Genomic DNA, 17,842 nt, shown 5'->3' with positions numbered 1-17,842 from the left:
GTCGTATGAGGAGAGATTGGGTTGACCAGGCCTGTATCCACTAGAGTTTAGAAGAATGAGAGGGGATCTCATTGAAACGTATAAAATTCTGACAGGGCTAGACAGACTGGATGCAGGGGGGATGTTTCCCCTGGCTGGGGGCTCTAGAACGAGGGGTCACAGTCTCAGGATACGGGGTAGGACAATTAGGACTGAGATGAGAAGAAATTTCTTCACTCAGAGGGTGGTGAACCTGCGGAATTCTCTGCCACAGAAGGCTGTGGAGGCTGTCACCGAATATATTTATGGAGGAGATAGATAGATTTCTAGACACAAAAGGCATCATGGGGTATGGGGAGAGAGTGGGAATATGGTATTGAGATAAAGGATTAGCCATGATCATATTGAATGGCGCAGCAGGCTCGAAGGGCCGAATGGCCTACTCCTGCTCCTATTTTTCTATGATTCTGTGTTTTCTATGTTTCTAGAAACCCCCATTCATGCACGTAAACGGGGTTTCCACCGCACTTCCAGTGATGTAACGCTAGCAAAGCGACAGCAGATCTGAGGAATTTCCCAGCCAGTGAGTTCTAACGACATGATTGAACTTCATATTAAAACTAAAAAAAGTGTAAGGGAGCAGAATTAAAACAATTAGTGAAGTATTCGGAATTACATCTTCACTAACATTAATTATACAAAAATACTGTTTCTCAGAAAGAGGGGGGCCTGCGTGGGACATGAATCAATGAAGGGGGCTCAGTAAAAATGTTTGAGAGCCTCTGTCTTATATCATACACCTGAAATTTTCTAATATGTCTCAGATAGCTTCTGCAAATCCGTATGCGCTGCATCCCCTTTATCTATCCAGTTGGTCACTTTTTCAAAAAACTCAAATTTGTTAAAACGAATTTGTCTTGCCTTTAACAAATCCATGCTGGCTGTGCTTGATTAACCCATGCATTTCTAAATGCTCACTAATTTTATCTCAAATGAAGGATTCTGAACATTTTTTCACAAGTGACGGCTAGGCTAATTGCCCTAAAGTCCCCTGGTTTACCCTTCTCTCCCCTTAGTGAACAAAAGTGTTACGTGGCACAATTAGCGTATTTGAGGACGACCGTGGCCAGAGCTTTCACAAGCTCCTCTCTGAGTTCTTTAACAACCATGGGTGCATGCCATCAGGTCCCAGTGACTTATCCACTCTAATTTCTGCTAAAAAAATTTAAACAAATTCCTTTTCTACAGTTATCTCTAACAATTGTTCTATAGCCTCCTTTAGTCCACTTAAATTCTCACTTCCACCATCGTTTGTAAAAACTTACACAAAATGTTTAATATCTCTGCCATAGCTTCATCTTCTACAAGTCGATACCCACATTCCCTGAACGGCCCTACCCTCTGTTAGTTTTTTTTTAATAAGCATATAAAAAAAAACTATTTCCCTTTATATTATCTACCAGCCTTTTTTCACATTCCCTTTTGAGCCCTCCAACATCCCTTTTCAACCTTCTCCACCACACTTTCTACTTTATTAGCCCTAATTTTATAATATGCCTCCCTTTTAAATTTGCTTGTTTTAATCTCGGCACTTATTCATGGGACTTTTTAGTGCACTCACATTGGAAGATTTTCTACTGCTGATCTGTCAACCTGCTCGTTAGCTTTTTTACTCAATTAATTTGGGCCCGATCCCTTCTCAAGTCACTTTTTCCAGTCCCGTATCCTCATCATTGTTCTTTTCTATTTACATGGAACCTAACCGTGTTGTGGTCACCATTTCTCAACTGTTCTCCTACTCTCACATCAGTTATTTGCCCCACTTCATGTCCCAGAGCTAAATCAATCAACGCTTCTTTCCTCATTGGACTAGAAATATACTGATCTACAAAGCATCCAAGATTCATTCGAAAAAGCATTCGCCACCATGACCACATGCATCATCTTTACACCAGTCTACCATGGGATAATTTTTAAAAATAACCCAATATTATTGTCTTAGTGTTCTTGCTTTTCTCTCTGAACTGTCTTCCGATTTTCTCCCTCTATTTCATCTCCTGTGTTTGAAGGCCTGTAATATTGTACCATTTCCTGTCCTACTTCTTTTAACTCTATCCATATGGAATGTCTTAATGCAACCCTGCCAGACATCTTAATGTTCTGGCACTGCAGCAGAATCCTTTACTAATACTGCCATCCCACTCCCTTTCCTTCCCCGCCCTATCTCTCAAAAATACTACAACCAAGAATATTAAGTTCCCCAGTCATATCCAAACATAAGCCACATCTCCAGTACAGATACTATATCATATCTCTAGTTATTGTTTCTAACTCTCCAATTTTATTTTGAATGCTTTGTGCATATACGTCCACACCACTGCATCCTGACTCCAATTTCTTGGAACATTCACCCTTATTCTTTTTCCTGGTTTTCTCATGTATTATTTTGTATCCTTTGCCTTTCTATTTGTCTCACTTTTTAATCTCGCAACTTCATAACCACGGCTTCTCTTTCTCCTCTAATAATATTTTCTCTATTTATTTTATCTAAGGCTTCCACTTCTATTACAACAACTTTATTAATCCTCTTCTCCCTCTCTTGTGCCAAACCCAAACTTTCAGCACCTTTCCGCCATTATTAGTTTCAATCCTCCTCCACTACCGTGAGGCTTGACCCGACAGCCATCGACTCTAAAGCAAGAGTCCTACCAAACAAACCAAGATGACATTCCAAAGAAGAAAGCATGTACCAGAAGAGGAAGCTTTAAAAATCTAACTAACTTTCTTTCCTTTCTGCCCCACCACCAACCTCCTGGGGGGTCGCCATTGACCAAAAACTCAACTGGACCAGCCACATAAATGCCGTGGCTACCAGAGCAGATTAGAGGGTGGGTATTCTGTGGCAAGTGGCTCACCTCCTTATTCCCCAAAGTCTCTGCCACCTACAAGGCACAAGTCAGGAGTGTGGTGTAATTCTATCCTCTTGCCTGGATGGGTGCAGCTGCAACACAAGAAGCTCGACACCATCCACGGCAAACTAGCCCACTTGATCGACAGCCCGTCCACCACCTTAAACATCCACTCCCTGCGCGACCGGCGCACCGTGGCTGCAGTGACCATCTAAAGAATGCACTGCAGCAACTCGCCAATGCTTCTTCGACAACACCTTCCAAACCTGCGACCCCCACCACTTATTAGAACAAGGGCAGCAGGTACATGGGGACACCATTACCTCCAAGTTCCCCTCAAAATCTCACACCATCCTGACAGATATATACCGCCGTTCCTTCATTGTCTCTAGTCCGAACAGCAGAGAGAGTAAAAGACGACTTCCATTTACATGGTGCCTTTCACAACCACTGGACGTCCCAAAGCGCTTTACAGCCAATGAAGTACTTTTAAAGTGTAGTCACTGTTGCAAAGTGTAGGAAACGCAGCAGTCAATTTGCACACAGCAAGCTCCCACAAATAGCAATGTGATAATGACCAGATAATCTGTTTTAGGGATATTGATTCACTCAGAGAGAATACCTTCACCACAGGCTGCAGCGGCTCATCTACACCTTCTCAAGGGCAACTCGAGATGAGCATTAAAACTGGCCTTGCTAGCAATGCCCTTATCCCGAGAATGAATTAAAAAAATACTAACTCCTTACAGCAGGAGCCTAGGGCAGTCTCCGTGCCTGCTATCAAAATGATGCTCCCTGATCAATGGTGCCCTTCTGCTGGATGGAACCAGATCATTTTATTCACCTTTCTGCCTCTCTCCTTCCCAATCCAACTGGGTCACTAAAGCCAACAGAGCTGCACTGGGAGGGCAGCCAAGAACTGGCAACGCTTGCCAACTGAAAACAAACAAGCTTAAAAACCAACTCCATGTAGGTGGGAGCACAACACTCTGCCACAGTTAGCACACTTTTATATATTAGATTAAAAGGGTAGGTCAAAGAACGTCGGACATTTAACAAGCACTTTCCATGCATCAGAACTAGTCACCTGCTTCCCATGCTGAACATCAGGTTCCATCCTGGCAACACATTTACAATACAGAGGGATTTATATGCACTCCATTTTCATTAAGAAGCCCTCTTTTTGGCCATGGCTTTTAGAAAGCAAAACCAAAACTACAATAGAATATTGTTACACACCATAAGTCAAGACACTGGGCGAGACCCGTGCAACCACCTCAACCTACCGACTTCAATTAACGGAATTACTGCTGCAAATCAACTGGAAGAGTTGAAACTTTAAATGACCTCTAAAGCCTATATTGCTGAGCAAAAAACAAACTGTTAAAATTAGGGATTATCAATGCACAGAATAGTTCATTTGGATGCTGTTAGGAAAACCCACCCGTTTTATCCATTGGGATATTGTGTGTTTTGTTACATTTCCAATTTAAAACTCAATTTTATCCAAACCATCACAAATGGAAAGCTTTAAAGAACATAAATGTCATAAGGATTATCGGATTATAAACATTTCAAAGTAATGAAATATCTGGATATAAGCAGCAGAATACAATCTTATTACAACAGGACAGTTAGTTCATTGTTACCATTTAAGTGCCAATATATGCAAACTGCTATCAGGAATCACCATGTATGAAGACTGCGTGTCAGAAGAGTTACTTGTCTCAGCCACTTCATGTGAGGGAGTTGGGGAAGCAGCAGTAAACAACAACTTGCATTTATATATCGTCTTTTTAAAGTAGTAAACGTTCAAAGGCACTTCACAGGAGCGTTATCAAACAAAATTTGACACCGAGCTAAAGAGAGATATTAGGTCAACTTGGTCAAAGAGATAGGTTTTAAGGAGCATCTTAAACAAGGAGGGAGAGCTAGAGAGGCTTAAGGAGGGAATTCCAGAGCTTAGAGCCCAGATAGTTCAAAGCACGGCCACCAATGGTGGAGCAATTAAAATCTGGGATGATAAAGAGGCCAGAATTGGAGGAACGCAGAAATCTTGCAGGATTGTAGGGCTGGCGAAAGTTACAGAGATACGATGGGGCAAGGCCACTGAGGGATTTGAAAACAAGGATGAGAATTTTTAATTCAAGATGCTGCCAGACTGGGAACCAATGTAGGTCAGCGAGCACAGGGATGATGGGTAACTAGGACTTGGTGCGAGTTAGGATGCGAGCAGCAGAGTTTTGGATGCGTTGAAGTTTATGGAGGCTGGAAGCTGGGAGGCTGGCCAGGAGAGCGTTGGAATAGTCAAGTCTAGAGGCGACAAAGGCGCGGGTGAGAGTTCCAGCAACAGAGGAACTGAGGCAGGGCGGAGACGGGCAATGTTAGGGAGGTGGAAATAGGTGATCTTGGTGATGGAGTGGATGTGTGACTGGAAGCTGATCTCAGGGTCTAGTTCAGCCTCTAACAGTAACTTTCTCTAACCTCCTCCAGCCCTACAACCCTCCGAGATATCTGTACTACTCCAATTCTGGCCTCTTGCACATCCCCGATTTTAATCGCTCCACCACTGGTGGCCGTGCCTTCAGCTGTCGAGGTCCTAAGATCTGGAATTCCCTCCCTAAACCGCTCCACCTCTCTTTCCTCCTTTAAGACGCTCTTTAAAATTTACCTCTTTGACCAAGCTTTTGGTCACCTGTCCTAATATCTCAGGTGGCTCGGTATCAAATTTTGTTTGATAACGTTCCTGTGAACATTTTACTATGTTAAAGACACCATATAAATTATTGTGGTTGTTGTAGGGAGAGGGATGGAGTCGGTGGCTGGGGAACAGAGTTTGTGACAGGGGCAGAAAACAACGGCTTTGGTCTTCCCAATATTTAGTTGGAGGAAAGTTCTGCTCAGCCAGGACTTGATTTTGGACAAGCAACGCAACAAACCAGAGACAGTGAAAGGGTTGAGAGACGTGGTGGGGAGGTAGAGCAGAGTGTCATCAGCGTACATTAAGCAATCTGGGAGGAGGTCAATTACCCAACTGCTCTGGCACAGAAACGTAAATGATGTAGCGAGACCCTTACTGCCACCTAAAAGAAAATAAGACTGCTTTGTTCTGCAGTACATTTGAGTGCTAACATGCTTTGCCATGTTGTGGTAGAATATGGATTGATACCATACTTTCCCAAAAGATGAATTACCCATCTCAATACTGCTACTCGAGGGAGAAGTAAAGTGCATCCTCACACACGAAAATACCACACTAAAGATTGCCGATTTTCCTACATGAATTGATTATCTAGTCCTAGAACCAGAACTTCCTTGCATGTCAAAAGAATGAAAATAGTTGTTCTGTATATGACTTCAGACAGGCAAAGTAACGTGGATTGAAAATTGGTTTCAGTTAGCTGTAGCTGGGACACTCTTTGTCCCTGTGACCTGGGGTAATCTATACACGAAAATTACCTAGAAATATCGACATTTTCATGGAGTCATCTGGGGAAGCGGATTTCCTTTGTTTTGCTGCCCGAATTCAGAAGTTAATTGCAACAGAAGATGAATGGGAGATGTCAATGTTGCAAGTTGGCTGACTGGAAGAAACAGGCTAATTTATTATCCCAAACCTGATCAATTCGGGACATTTCAAAAGGAAGACAGTTAATGTCTCAAGTTTAAACTGTAACAATGTTAACTGCCTGACCATTGAGAATCCATTTCATCTTCAGATGGAACCTATCCTGGGAGTCCCAGAAAACTGTGCATGACCTATGGGTTTTTCCCCGTAATCTTCAGTCCCCTGCTTCTCATTGTACGATTCACGATAGAGCGAAGAAAGGGTCTGTGAAGTCTTCACCCACGTAATATTTTAGAAAGTCAATAACTACTGAAAAAACTAACATTTCCGCCTTGTACAATTTTAAAACAATTAACATTTTTTGTCTCTTGCTGTATTCTTCTGTTTCTGTGCAACTGTCTTATTTGTAAATAAATGTATTAGTTTTAGCCAGAATGTAATGGTCTGACAGTGTGCTAGTTACAGGAGAGCATGGTGGGCAGGCCATGTGGTCTCCCATGCATAATCCTTTGGTAAAAGTGTAATTGCTGATCCTGTTCAATTCAAGACATGCATAAATGTGGCATGGTCCACTTTATAGAAACAGTCCTTTGGTGGTGCACACAAAAGTGTTGCGAAGACCGAATTATAACAATCTATTTCTCCAATTCACTGCTTTCAATGGATACATGTACAACAGAAGTCGATGTAAACACTTAATTCAGAATGCAGTCAATGTGGGCACAAGCAAGAGTCATCATCCTTACAATGGAGCTTAATTGCACAATGAAAAAACTGTATTCCAATTTTCATCAAAATATTACAGGGAAGAAATAAATTCTGTGGCTATTTCACTGCTGACTTCATCCTTTTGGCAGGTCTCTTAAATTGCTCATGCATAAATATTTCCCATATCTAATTTGTTCAACATTTTCACCAGTTTGCCAATGAAACAGTTGCTAAACATAAACCTACTTCACCTTAGACACACACATTTATCAAGAGGCACTTTATAGACAACCACCATAGGCAGCTTTAAGGTGCACATAAGCACAACACAGCAAATAGGTGTTCATGTTCAAATGTGTTGAAAGGTCCAGTGAACCAGTCACACATACTCAGTGATCTACTGTAAAATGTACTCTTTCTGGCCAAGCAATGACTTCAAGCCCAAAATACCAGACACAGTCAACAGTCACTCATAAAACAGCTACATTTTTGCAACTATCCCCCTTGAGCTCACATGGTCGGAGTGCTCCACTGCAAGATTCTAGTGAATGCATGGACCAGGGTTTCACTGTAATTTTCACTAATTTTCCTGTCCGTGAAAATGAAAGGGAGGAAATACATGTTAAGAGCACAAGCAGAAAACCCTGGCCATAATGTGCCAATGATGACAAAAGATGGCCAGTTTTGAAGAATATACAACTATAACCCCAAAAGTAAAATAGCTTTACACTGCCCATTCTTAGCCACACCTTTATAGTGTACCTATTGGTTCAGTATGAAGGAAGACTAACTCATAGTGGTGACTGTCCTTGCAGCAACACTGGCCGACACTAGCAGAAGGGCAGATTGCCCTTTTAGCACAAGCATGTCAAAAATCACAAAACCAGCATCAAAAGGTACAGCAAGAAGGTAGCATTAGTTCCATTTACTGTCAGAGGTTTTATTTTAAAATTCACTCTCGGGATGTGGTCATCATTGACGAGGCCAGAATTTGTTGCCCTGTGAAGGTGGTGGTCGGTTTTCTTCTCGAACCACGAGTTCTTTCCAGTGGTTTGATCCAACTAAGCGGCTTGCTCGCCCACTTCCGAGAGCAATTAAGAGTCAACCACGGTGTGGGATTGGAGTCACAGACAATCCAGACCGGCTAAGGACGACAGGTTTCTTTCTCTAAAGGATATTGGTGAACCAGTTGGGTTTTTACGACAATTTGACAACTTCATGATCAGTTTTGTGACTTGCATGTAAACATTATATAAGTGAATTGGATGTAAACATTATATAGTCTCTCTGCCTTATGTTGGAGTAAACCTCGCTTGTCACTTCACACACTGAATGTGTAAAACTTGGATGCATTTTTTTTTAATGTTACAACAGGATGAAACTGATGCAAGGCAACATGTACTTTCGATCTGTTCCAATATCTACCTACTGTGACTACAAAGATGTATATCTAACCAATGAAACTAAATGGTTTTCACTTCAATATTGATTTTGCAACAGATTAATCACAACAAGAATTGTTCGATAAATGCTGCCTAATATTTTGCTCCCCTTCTCCCCTGAAAACTCCCAACTCATGCTAGCACAGAGTTCCACAAGCGGCAGCAACCCTCCACTACCGAGCCAAAGTGGGGTTTCATTACCGAGCCAGAAATCCACACTTGTGGACATTGGGTGAGGTCAGGGTCAGACTAGCACCCATTGACTCGCCTCATTCGCTTCAGCGAGGTATTGGAAGGCTGCTAGCATTCTGAAACCATACGCCAGTGAGAGTCACTCAATTCCTTCAGCAGAGGGGAAGGAAAATTAGTTTTTTTTTTAAAAAGCCAGTGATGATAAAGTATGTGATACCAGGTTCTAACTATACAAAACCTTCTTGGATGAAAAGCAAGGAGCATTACATAGAAACACAGAAGATAGGAGCAGGAGTAGGCCTTTCCGCCTCTCGAGTCTGCTCTGCCATTTAATGAGATCATGGCTGATCATCCAAATTCAGTACCCTGTCCCTGCCTTCTCCCCATATCCCTTGATCCCTTTAGCCTTAAGAAATATATCCAACTCCTTCTTGAATATATTTAATGAACTGGCCTCTACTGCCCACAGGTTCACCACTCTCAAGGTGAAGAAATTCCTCCTCATCTCTGTCCGAAATGGCTTACCCCTTATCCTTAGACTGTGACCCCTGGTCCTGGACTCCCAGAATGCTCTTTTACATCTTATATACAGAATTCCAAAACTTACAAGCGATGCTGAGGAAGAGCACAGAACCTGAATATTACAGATATCTGACTAGCAATGCACCAACTGGCATCAATAATTCTCACCACTATCAATCTGAAAACCTTTTTTTTTTTTATAAAAGCTGCACTTTCCACTCAGCTGTCAAACACTGCACAACACTGGCAAAGACTGTAGCTCAAATTACAGAGTTATTAATACACCATCCCAGTGATGTAATTTTTATTTGATTTTGGACCCATCAGCTATGGTATGGTTTCAAAAAAGTGTATTGAAGTAATTCGCTTCAACAGGCAGAGAGTTTGCACACTTGAGAATTCTCCAGAAATCAGAGAAGTGCACTAACACAAACATACAACCTTCAATCTAAACTCAGCAACAGTAAGCGACTGTTGGAGCATGAGGAATGCTCCTGTGGGACAATTTTGATCATTTCCACTATTCTGCTGGCCATACAAAACAGATAGCTGTGCACGATCACTAAGCTTAGATGGATCAAAGAAAAAGTCAGCTGAAACATTCATACATTTTCACTTAGTAAACACTAAAACACCATAACAAAGATGTTAAAACTCTGGGGATTATTAACCAGTTTAACATTTCTTCACCAATGACATCATAATTTTCTACAAGGATTGTGAAATTACAGTTCTGTCCTAAGCTTAATTAATGCACTCGTATTAATACGCTGCAGGTAAAATTAAACTTAAGACAATAGACTTTAATATGGTGCAAAAGACTTCCTGGGTGAAGCTTGATCCATCACCGCAGATTACTCCCACCATCACCAATGCCAGGCCTTTAACCAACAGTATTTCATATAAAAAGCCTTGCATTTCTCCAGCACCTTTCATGACCGCAGGGCATCCCAAAGCACTTTACAGCCAATGAAGTACTTATGAAGTGTCGTCACTGTTGTAATGTTGGATATGCGGCAGCCAATTGCGCACAGCAATGTGATAATGACCAGATAATCTGTTTTAGTGATGTTGATTCAGGGATAAATATTGGCCCAGGACACCGGGGAGAATTCCTCTGCTCTTCGTCGAAATGGTGCCATGGGATCTTTTACGTCCACCTGAGAGAGCAGACGGGGCCTCGGTTTAATGTCTCATCCGAAAGATGGCACCTCCAACAGTGCAGCACTCCCTCAGTACCAGAGTGTCAGCCTAGATTTTTGTGCTCAAGTCCCTGGAGTGGGACTTGAACCCACAACCCATATATAGTTTATAATTTTCACTCCAGATAAAACCTACGTTTGTAAGAATAAAATCCAATGCTGGGTATTTTTCATAGCTCAAAATTTCACTTGCCCAGCAGCATACATTACTGAAATCCTACTAACGCTGAATTATGTTGCACTAATTTCAGTATATATCTCTAATCTGTACTGTGTATTTACTGTAACACACCCACACTCCCTTTATGGTAACACACTGAAGATTTACCATCCAGTTTGTAATACATATCTTACTTCAAAAACAAAACAAAATAATTCACATTCAACTACATTTGTTCAATCCAAATACCTTTAATAAGGCCACATAATGACAGCATCAGAACAAAGGCAAAGGATTGCACAGAAGGCATTAATTTTGACTCGTGCATGTCAGACCTGTCTCATCGTAGAACACCTGGGATTTTGTTCTTCAGGTGCAGCCACAAGAAAAACACTGGCACAGATTTCAACACTGAGTCATCAAAAATCGTTTTAGCTGTGCCAATGGCTTAACAAGTGCATCCAATGAGTAGCAGAGCAAAAGGATAGAAGGTCCTAGCTTTGATCCTCAGCCTGCACGGAGTAAGCTGATCACAGCCAGGGCAGCTGTAAGGGCATTAGAATTGGCCACGGCGCCCCGGGTTAGAGAGGGATGACAAAAAAAAAAGAGGCTTGCCACTCATGACTCTAATCCAGTGATCCTGATGGAAATGCACATATGGACATCGGGTAAAGACAGGGTAGGGCTCGGCTCCAATGCTCGCAATAGTCGAATAATTGTGACACTCACTATAAAGGCTCACAATCAAATACCACCACTTGGGCAAAATACTGGAGAGCTACCAGCATTCACAGAACTTTACCTCAGCAAGGATCCAATACCAGGGGGCGGTGGGGGGGAAAAGGGGGCATCAGCTGCAGATATTTAACTCCAAGACTGAACTAAAGACATATAACCAAAACGTCATAAACTACCCACAATGTAATGAGCTTCTGTTTGTACTAAAATGCACAGCATGTATAACTGCAATATATCAGAAGTGGAAGAAGCGTTCCAAAATCCTCAACCCTAAAAGCAGTCAGCAGCATTAACAGGATTGTTAACATTAAGGCAGGAACATAGGCAAAAGGGTAGAGAACACCGAGTCGCTACTGCCACCGTAAGTACATCAAACAACCAAATGAACTGACAACAGTTAACGTTATCAGCCAAGTGCCATTCAAAGAGAATGCTTGCACCAGCTCCAGAGATTGTTGTCTTAGCTGTAATGTGCTGTATCGCGCAGCTTGAGCAAAAAAAAAGGGGAAGGGGAAAGAAAGGCAGGTATGCCAGTGGAGAGACAAAGTGGAGGAGGAAGAGGGTGGGAAGAACTGGGAAACAAAGAACAGATGAGGAAAATGTTCTAATCTCATTAGGAAAATTATACATTTAAAAATAAATCCACAAACTCATCCAAAACATTGTACATTATGAGTTGCACTAGATTCAAAACAGCACCCCTTGCTCAATAAAACAGTAACTTGTGAAAATTATACTTGGAGTGACAAACGTACATGTTAAAACACCTCCCACCATTATGCAGAGATGTCCTGTATTGTATTCACAGAATTTTTTTGCAATTCCTTTTCAGATATCTTCCTTAATTTTCTATTTGACCCTTGGAAGACATCAAAGTTCAATCTGATCCAGTTCTCATTGGGTGTCACTCCATGTGTACTTTCCTACAGCAGAAACTAGACACCAACAAGCAGAAATTCTGGCTGATTTTTACACTCCTTAGCCCATAGACACTGAGTGTAAATGCAGCACCCCAACAGCACTCCCAGCTGAAATCAGTTAACTCAGCACAAATGAGAAATAGAACTTGGGATCTTGAAGTCTGTATAGCTAAACACTACACCAGGCAGTGCACCCATGCCAATCAGGGAAGCTTCCAGATTTTTTTTTTTTTTTTAAAAGACAGTTTGATGTAGTGAGTGTCTTCTTAAGTTCAACTAAAGGGATCATCAGTCATAGACCATAGAAAACCATGAGTTTCAAATTTCAACTGGTCTTTATCAATTATGTTGAAGCCAATTATTCCAGCCATCTGCATACTTTAAACTGTCACTTGTCTCCTGCATAGTTCTGTGCATCACTGGGAATGTCAAAAGACAAATGCTTCATGGAAACACATGTCCTACTGCAGCCTTGGGGATGAAATCTGACATGGCCTTTGCATCCCACAGCACATTTTCCAGGGATCGAATTAAATCACCACCAATAGAATTCCAGCTTCATTCACCATTTTGCCGATCAGTTCATATTAGTAAAAACTATACTGGCTACAAAGGATAAATCTAATGGAAATATTTCCTGAACTGCTTTTTGACTCAATTTGAAGGTGCCAATTCATACGCGTTGGATTTTTTAAAATCGGATTTAACTGAGAAAAGCAATTGTGCAGAGCATCAGCACAATAAACTATAGCACTCCACACATACAAAGAAGAGTTCTCAGAGCACTTTACAGGGCAGTGAATTTTTTTTTATATAAAGTGGACAGGAAGCAAGGTCTGAGTGGAAACGGTGTTGTCCAGGGAGTGACAGCATGGTCAAAGAAAATAGTCCTTAGGAGGTTTTGAAAGAAGGGGGAGGGATGACAGTCCAGGTACTTAAGGAGAGAGGTCCAGAAGACACAAATCATGAATGAAAAATGTAAGTGGTTGTCCAGTGCCTCAATGAGTAAATACACTACATGATGTGGTACTAAGGCAAACAGAATGAGGAAGTCCCAGATTCAACCCATGGTCTGTGCCAAGTTAGCTGATACCAGCCAGGGTAGCAGGCAGGTGCACTAATATTGGCCTCAGTATTCTTGAGCTCAGTGACAGCAAGCACAGTGGTGCACCGATGCTTTGCGTCACAGAGCACTACGATGCACATTCGTGCGCACAGCTCCAACTGAGCAAGGAAGACTTGCAATTATATAGCGCCTTTCTGGACCTCGGGACATCCCAAATGACTTTACAGCCAATGAAGTACTTCTGAAGTGGTATCATTGTTATAATGTAGGAAACTTGTCAGCCAATTTGCACACAGCAAGCTCCCACAAACAGCAGTATGATAATGGCCAGATAATCTGTTTTTTTAGTACTGCTGATTGAGGATTAATATTGGCCAGAACACCAGGGATAACTCCCCTGATGATCTTCGAAATAGTGCCTTGGGATCTTTTACGTCCACTTGAGGGGGCAGACGGGGCCTCAGTTTAACGTCTCATTCAAAAGACGGCACCTCCGACAGTGCAGCACTCCCTCAGCACTGCACTAGAGTGTCAGCCTAAATTTTTGTGCTCAAGTCTCTGAAGTAGGACTTGAACCCACAACGTTCTGACTCAGAGGCGAGAGTGCTGCCCACTGAGCCACGGCCGACACAAAGTGAATGGAAAGCACCAAGCCGGCACAAATCAGTTCTTTGCCAGGAACGGGTTGGTAGGGAATGGAGAAACGGGGGAAAAAAATTAAAATTCAATCCCAGCCACTCAAGCTCACCTCCAGCCAGCTGGTTTAAGGGCCCATATTCAAAAGAAGCATGAATGTAGGTCACTTCACCAGCCTGTAGGTAGATGAAGACCAGAATTCAGGTAGAGTGCTTTTTTTTTAATGCTGAAAATGGCTTCTCTAGTTGAAAGATTTTTTCTTTTAAATTAGTATCTTATTAATGAGAGTAAAACCTAATAGCCAAAGGAAAATTGGCATTAAAGAAATCACTGGACTGGCAACCTAGCAAACATGGAACAGCTCTGGTAGCGTGTATGCAGACACTCAATAATGTTTCATTAAATATCCCCAACATAAAAATAAAGACAAATGGCAGGGGGTGGGGAAAAAGAGAGGCGAGTCTTTCGAAGAGACGAGTCAAATTTTGCTTTGGGACGTTTTGTGTTAAAGGCACCATTTAAATACAAGTTGTTGTTGTTATATCACCAAAGTAGCAGAAATGTGATTTTGGATGAAAATTATACTCTTTTGCAAAAGGATTATTGCATCACAGATTAATATTACATTAAGTTATATTTCCATGACACTCATAGGCATCTCAGAACTTGAGTATTCAATAGTGAGTGGGCACTGAGGGGGGGGGAAAGAGAGGAGGAGGAGGGCAGGGGTCAAGAGGGGACAAAGGCATGGTCAAGAGGAAGGAGGTAGCAAGGCAGAGATGCTAAGGAAGATCATTCCAAAGAAAGGACAGGGGCATAAGATGGCTGAAGGAATAACCACCTTGACCAAACCTCAAACTCCCTCCCCTCATAGTACATTTCCAATAAATTATCAGATCTAAAGGGATAAGAAATAGATGGGGAAAGCAATTCATTATTTTTGCCAAGACAAGTCCCTAAACACCTGTATTAAACCCAAGCTTCAGAACATGCCTACAAAGTGAGAAAATATTCCCAGAACTTCATCCTTCAGCATTGTGACATGTAATAAAAAAACAAAATGGCTGAGGAACAAGACAAAGACACTTGATATATTGTGGTGCCAATTTTGTTACATAATCAAAATAAACTTTAATTGGATAATTTCAAACATCCAGGACAAAAATACAATAGCAAATTCAGGATTTGGGCTTCTGAGACAACTTGAAAAACCCTGAAATTTTAAGTGTCATATACGAATATTTTTTGAAAAATTTGAAAAGGAATAGCAAAAATGTTTTAACTTTTTGTTAATGGTGACTACTATAAACACCAGGGGAGTTTAACTGATAAAAGTTATTGTTGGATGCCAGTAAGTGGTGATGCAGTGTTGGAATGGAATCCTCCTTCAAAACAAGTGTTCAGACACAATATTTTTAGTGGAGCAGGTCTAAAATAGCTGGTGTAACAGTTCGCCTTCATGTGGGGAAGTTTTCCCAACTGCACAGCACTGGCGTGACAAAAATTACTTTAAAAAAACGCTATTTACTTGCTCTGAAGTTTGAATTGTGCAGCTGGTGGCAATGGCAAGGAGGGAAATATGTAATAACAGCGATATGTTTTTATAACACACGGAGCCTTGTAGTAGCAAACATGCAGTATGTTCCCAGCTCAGACACACTGAGGGGTGCAGACTGTGGGAAGAGCTGCTTCCCTCCTCCCCAGCTTGTTTACACGTTACACACACTCTGGCCACCACAAGCGCGGGGCCTACTCTTCACCCGGGCTCAGCTCCCTCCCAAACTCGGCGGCGCTGACCGAAGGGAGAGAGTGGGAGAGGGGGGGAAGCGAGCCGGGCCTGTTCTGCTCGCTGGCCCAGGCCTTGGATTTACACAGAGAGAGGGAGGGGGAAGAGAGCGGCCAGCAGACCAAGCCCACCCCCATCCCCCACCTCCTCACACAACAACAGACTGACAGCACCAGCCCATCCAAAAGCTCACTCGCCGCCGCCTCCTCGCACCTCTTCCCCCCGCCTCGAGGCTCCGACCCGCCAGAAAAACCCCAAGAGCGGCGGCCGGCCCACAGCCGGTGGGCAGGCGGCCACCGACACAACTCGGCACCTACCTCTGCCTTTACTTTTCCGCCATCTTGGATCCACTTGTCAGCGTCCCCCAAAGGCATTGTGGGAGACTGACCCTCGGCCCCGCCCCCTCCCCCCCGCGCCTGCGCCTGCGCGCTCTCCCGGCGGAGCGGAGCGAACAGAGCGCACAGGTTGCGGCCGCAAGAGCACCCCTCTAAGTCACTGCTCTTCACAATCTTTCACCAACTTCCTGCTGCCATAACAAATTAAAATATAAGCTGTATATATGCATATAACATTAGGTCACACCCTCTATTCCAGCATTTTTTTGGTGGCATAGAGTTTTCAACAGAGAAACAGGCCATTCAGCCCAACTGGTCCATGGTGTTAACACTCCACATGGACCTCCTTCCACCCTACCTCTTCTCACTATCAGCATATTCTTCTATTCCTTTATCGCTCATGTACATAAATACTGTGGCAATGAGCAGGTCAGAGGCTAGGTATTCTGTGGTGAGTGTCTCACCTGACTTCCAAATGCCTTTCCACCATCGACAAGGCACAAGTCAGGAGTGTGATGGAATACTCTCCACTTGCCTGGATGAGTGCAGCTCCAACAACACTCAAGAAGCTCGACACCATCCAGGCAAAGCAACCCGCTTGATTGGCACCCCATCTACCACATAGAAACATAGAAGATAGGAGCAGGAGTGGGTCATTCGGCTCCTCGAGCCTGCTCCGCCATTCAATGAGATCATGGCTGATCATCCAAATTCAGTACCCTGTCCCTGCTTTCTCTCCATATCCCCTGACCCCTTTAGCCTTAAGAAATATATCTAACTCCTTCTTGAATATATTTAATGAATTGGCCTCCACTGCCTTCTGTGGTAGAGAATTCCACAGGTTCACCACTCTCTGGTGAAGAAATTCCTCCTCATCTCTGTCCTAAATGGCTTACCCCTTATCCTTAGACTGTGACCCCTGGTTCTGGGCTCCCCAGCCATCGGGAACATCCTTCCAGCATCTAGTCTGTCTAGTCCGGTTAGAATTTTATAAGTTTCAATGAGATCCCCTCTCATTCTTCTAAACTCCAGCGAGTATAAGCCCAATCGACCCAATCTCTCCTCATACGTCATTCCTGCCATCCCAGGTATCAGTCTGGTGAATCTTCACTGCACTCCCTCCATGGCAAGAACATCCTTCCTCAGATAAGGCGACCAAAACTGCACAATACTCAAGATGTGGTGTCACCAAGGCCCTGTACAACTGCAGCAAGACATCCTTGTTCCTGTACTCAAACGCTCTCGCTACGAAGGCCAACGTACCATTTGCCTTCTTAACCGCCTGCTGCACCTGCATGCTTACCTTCAGCGACTGGTGCACAAGGACACCCAGGTCTCGTTGCACTTCCCCTTCTCCCAATCTATTGCCATTCAGATAATAATCTGCCTTCCTGTTTTTGCCACTAAAGTGGATAACCTCGCATTTATCCACGTTATATTGCATCTGCCATGCTTCTGCCCAATCACCCAACCTGTCCAAATCATACTGGAGTTTCTCAGCATCCTCCTCACAGCGCACATGCCCACCCAGCTTTGTGTCGTCTGCAAACTTGGAGATATTACATCTCGTTCCCTCGTCTAAATCATTAATATATATTGTGAACAGCTGGGGTCCTAGCACTGATCCCTGCGGTACCCCACTAGTCACTGCCTGCCACTCGGAAAAAGACCCATTTATT

The 17,842-nt window shown here is 42.9% G+C and overlaps 1 protein-coding gene across 3 annotated transcripts in view; it reads right to left on the bottom strand.

The window, feature by feature from the left end:
* helz (helicase with zinc finger) overlaps window positions 1–16,207 on the bottom strand; it is a 273,401-nt gene extending 257,194 nt beyond the window's left edge. For all 3 annotated transcript variants that reach the window (XM_085963917.1, XM_085963918.1, XM_085963919.1), the window contains exon 1: window positions 16,146–16,207. The gene's annotated coding sequence lies outside the window, so the exon portion shown is untranslated. The remainder of the gene's footprint in view (window positions 1–16,145) is intronic.
* Window positions 16,208–17,842: the final 1,635 nt, after the last annotated feature.

The sequence above is a fragment of the Somniosus microcephalus genome, chromosome 21 (assembly GCF_052327205.1).
Source record: "Somniosus microcephalus isolate GS21.2 chromosome 21, FLI_Smic_1.0, whole genome shotgun sequence".
NCBI lineage: Eukaryota > Metazoa > Chordata > Chondrichthyes > Squaliformes > Somniosidae > Somniosus > Somniosus microcephalus.
The sequence above is the reverse complement of the archived record's forward strand: the minus strand, read 5'-3'. Positions and strand labels throughout refer to the sequence as shown.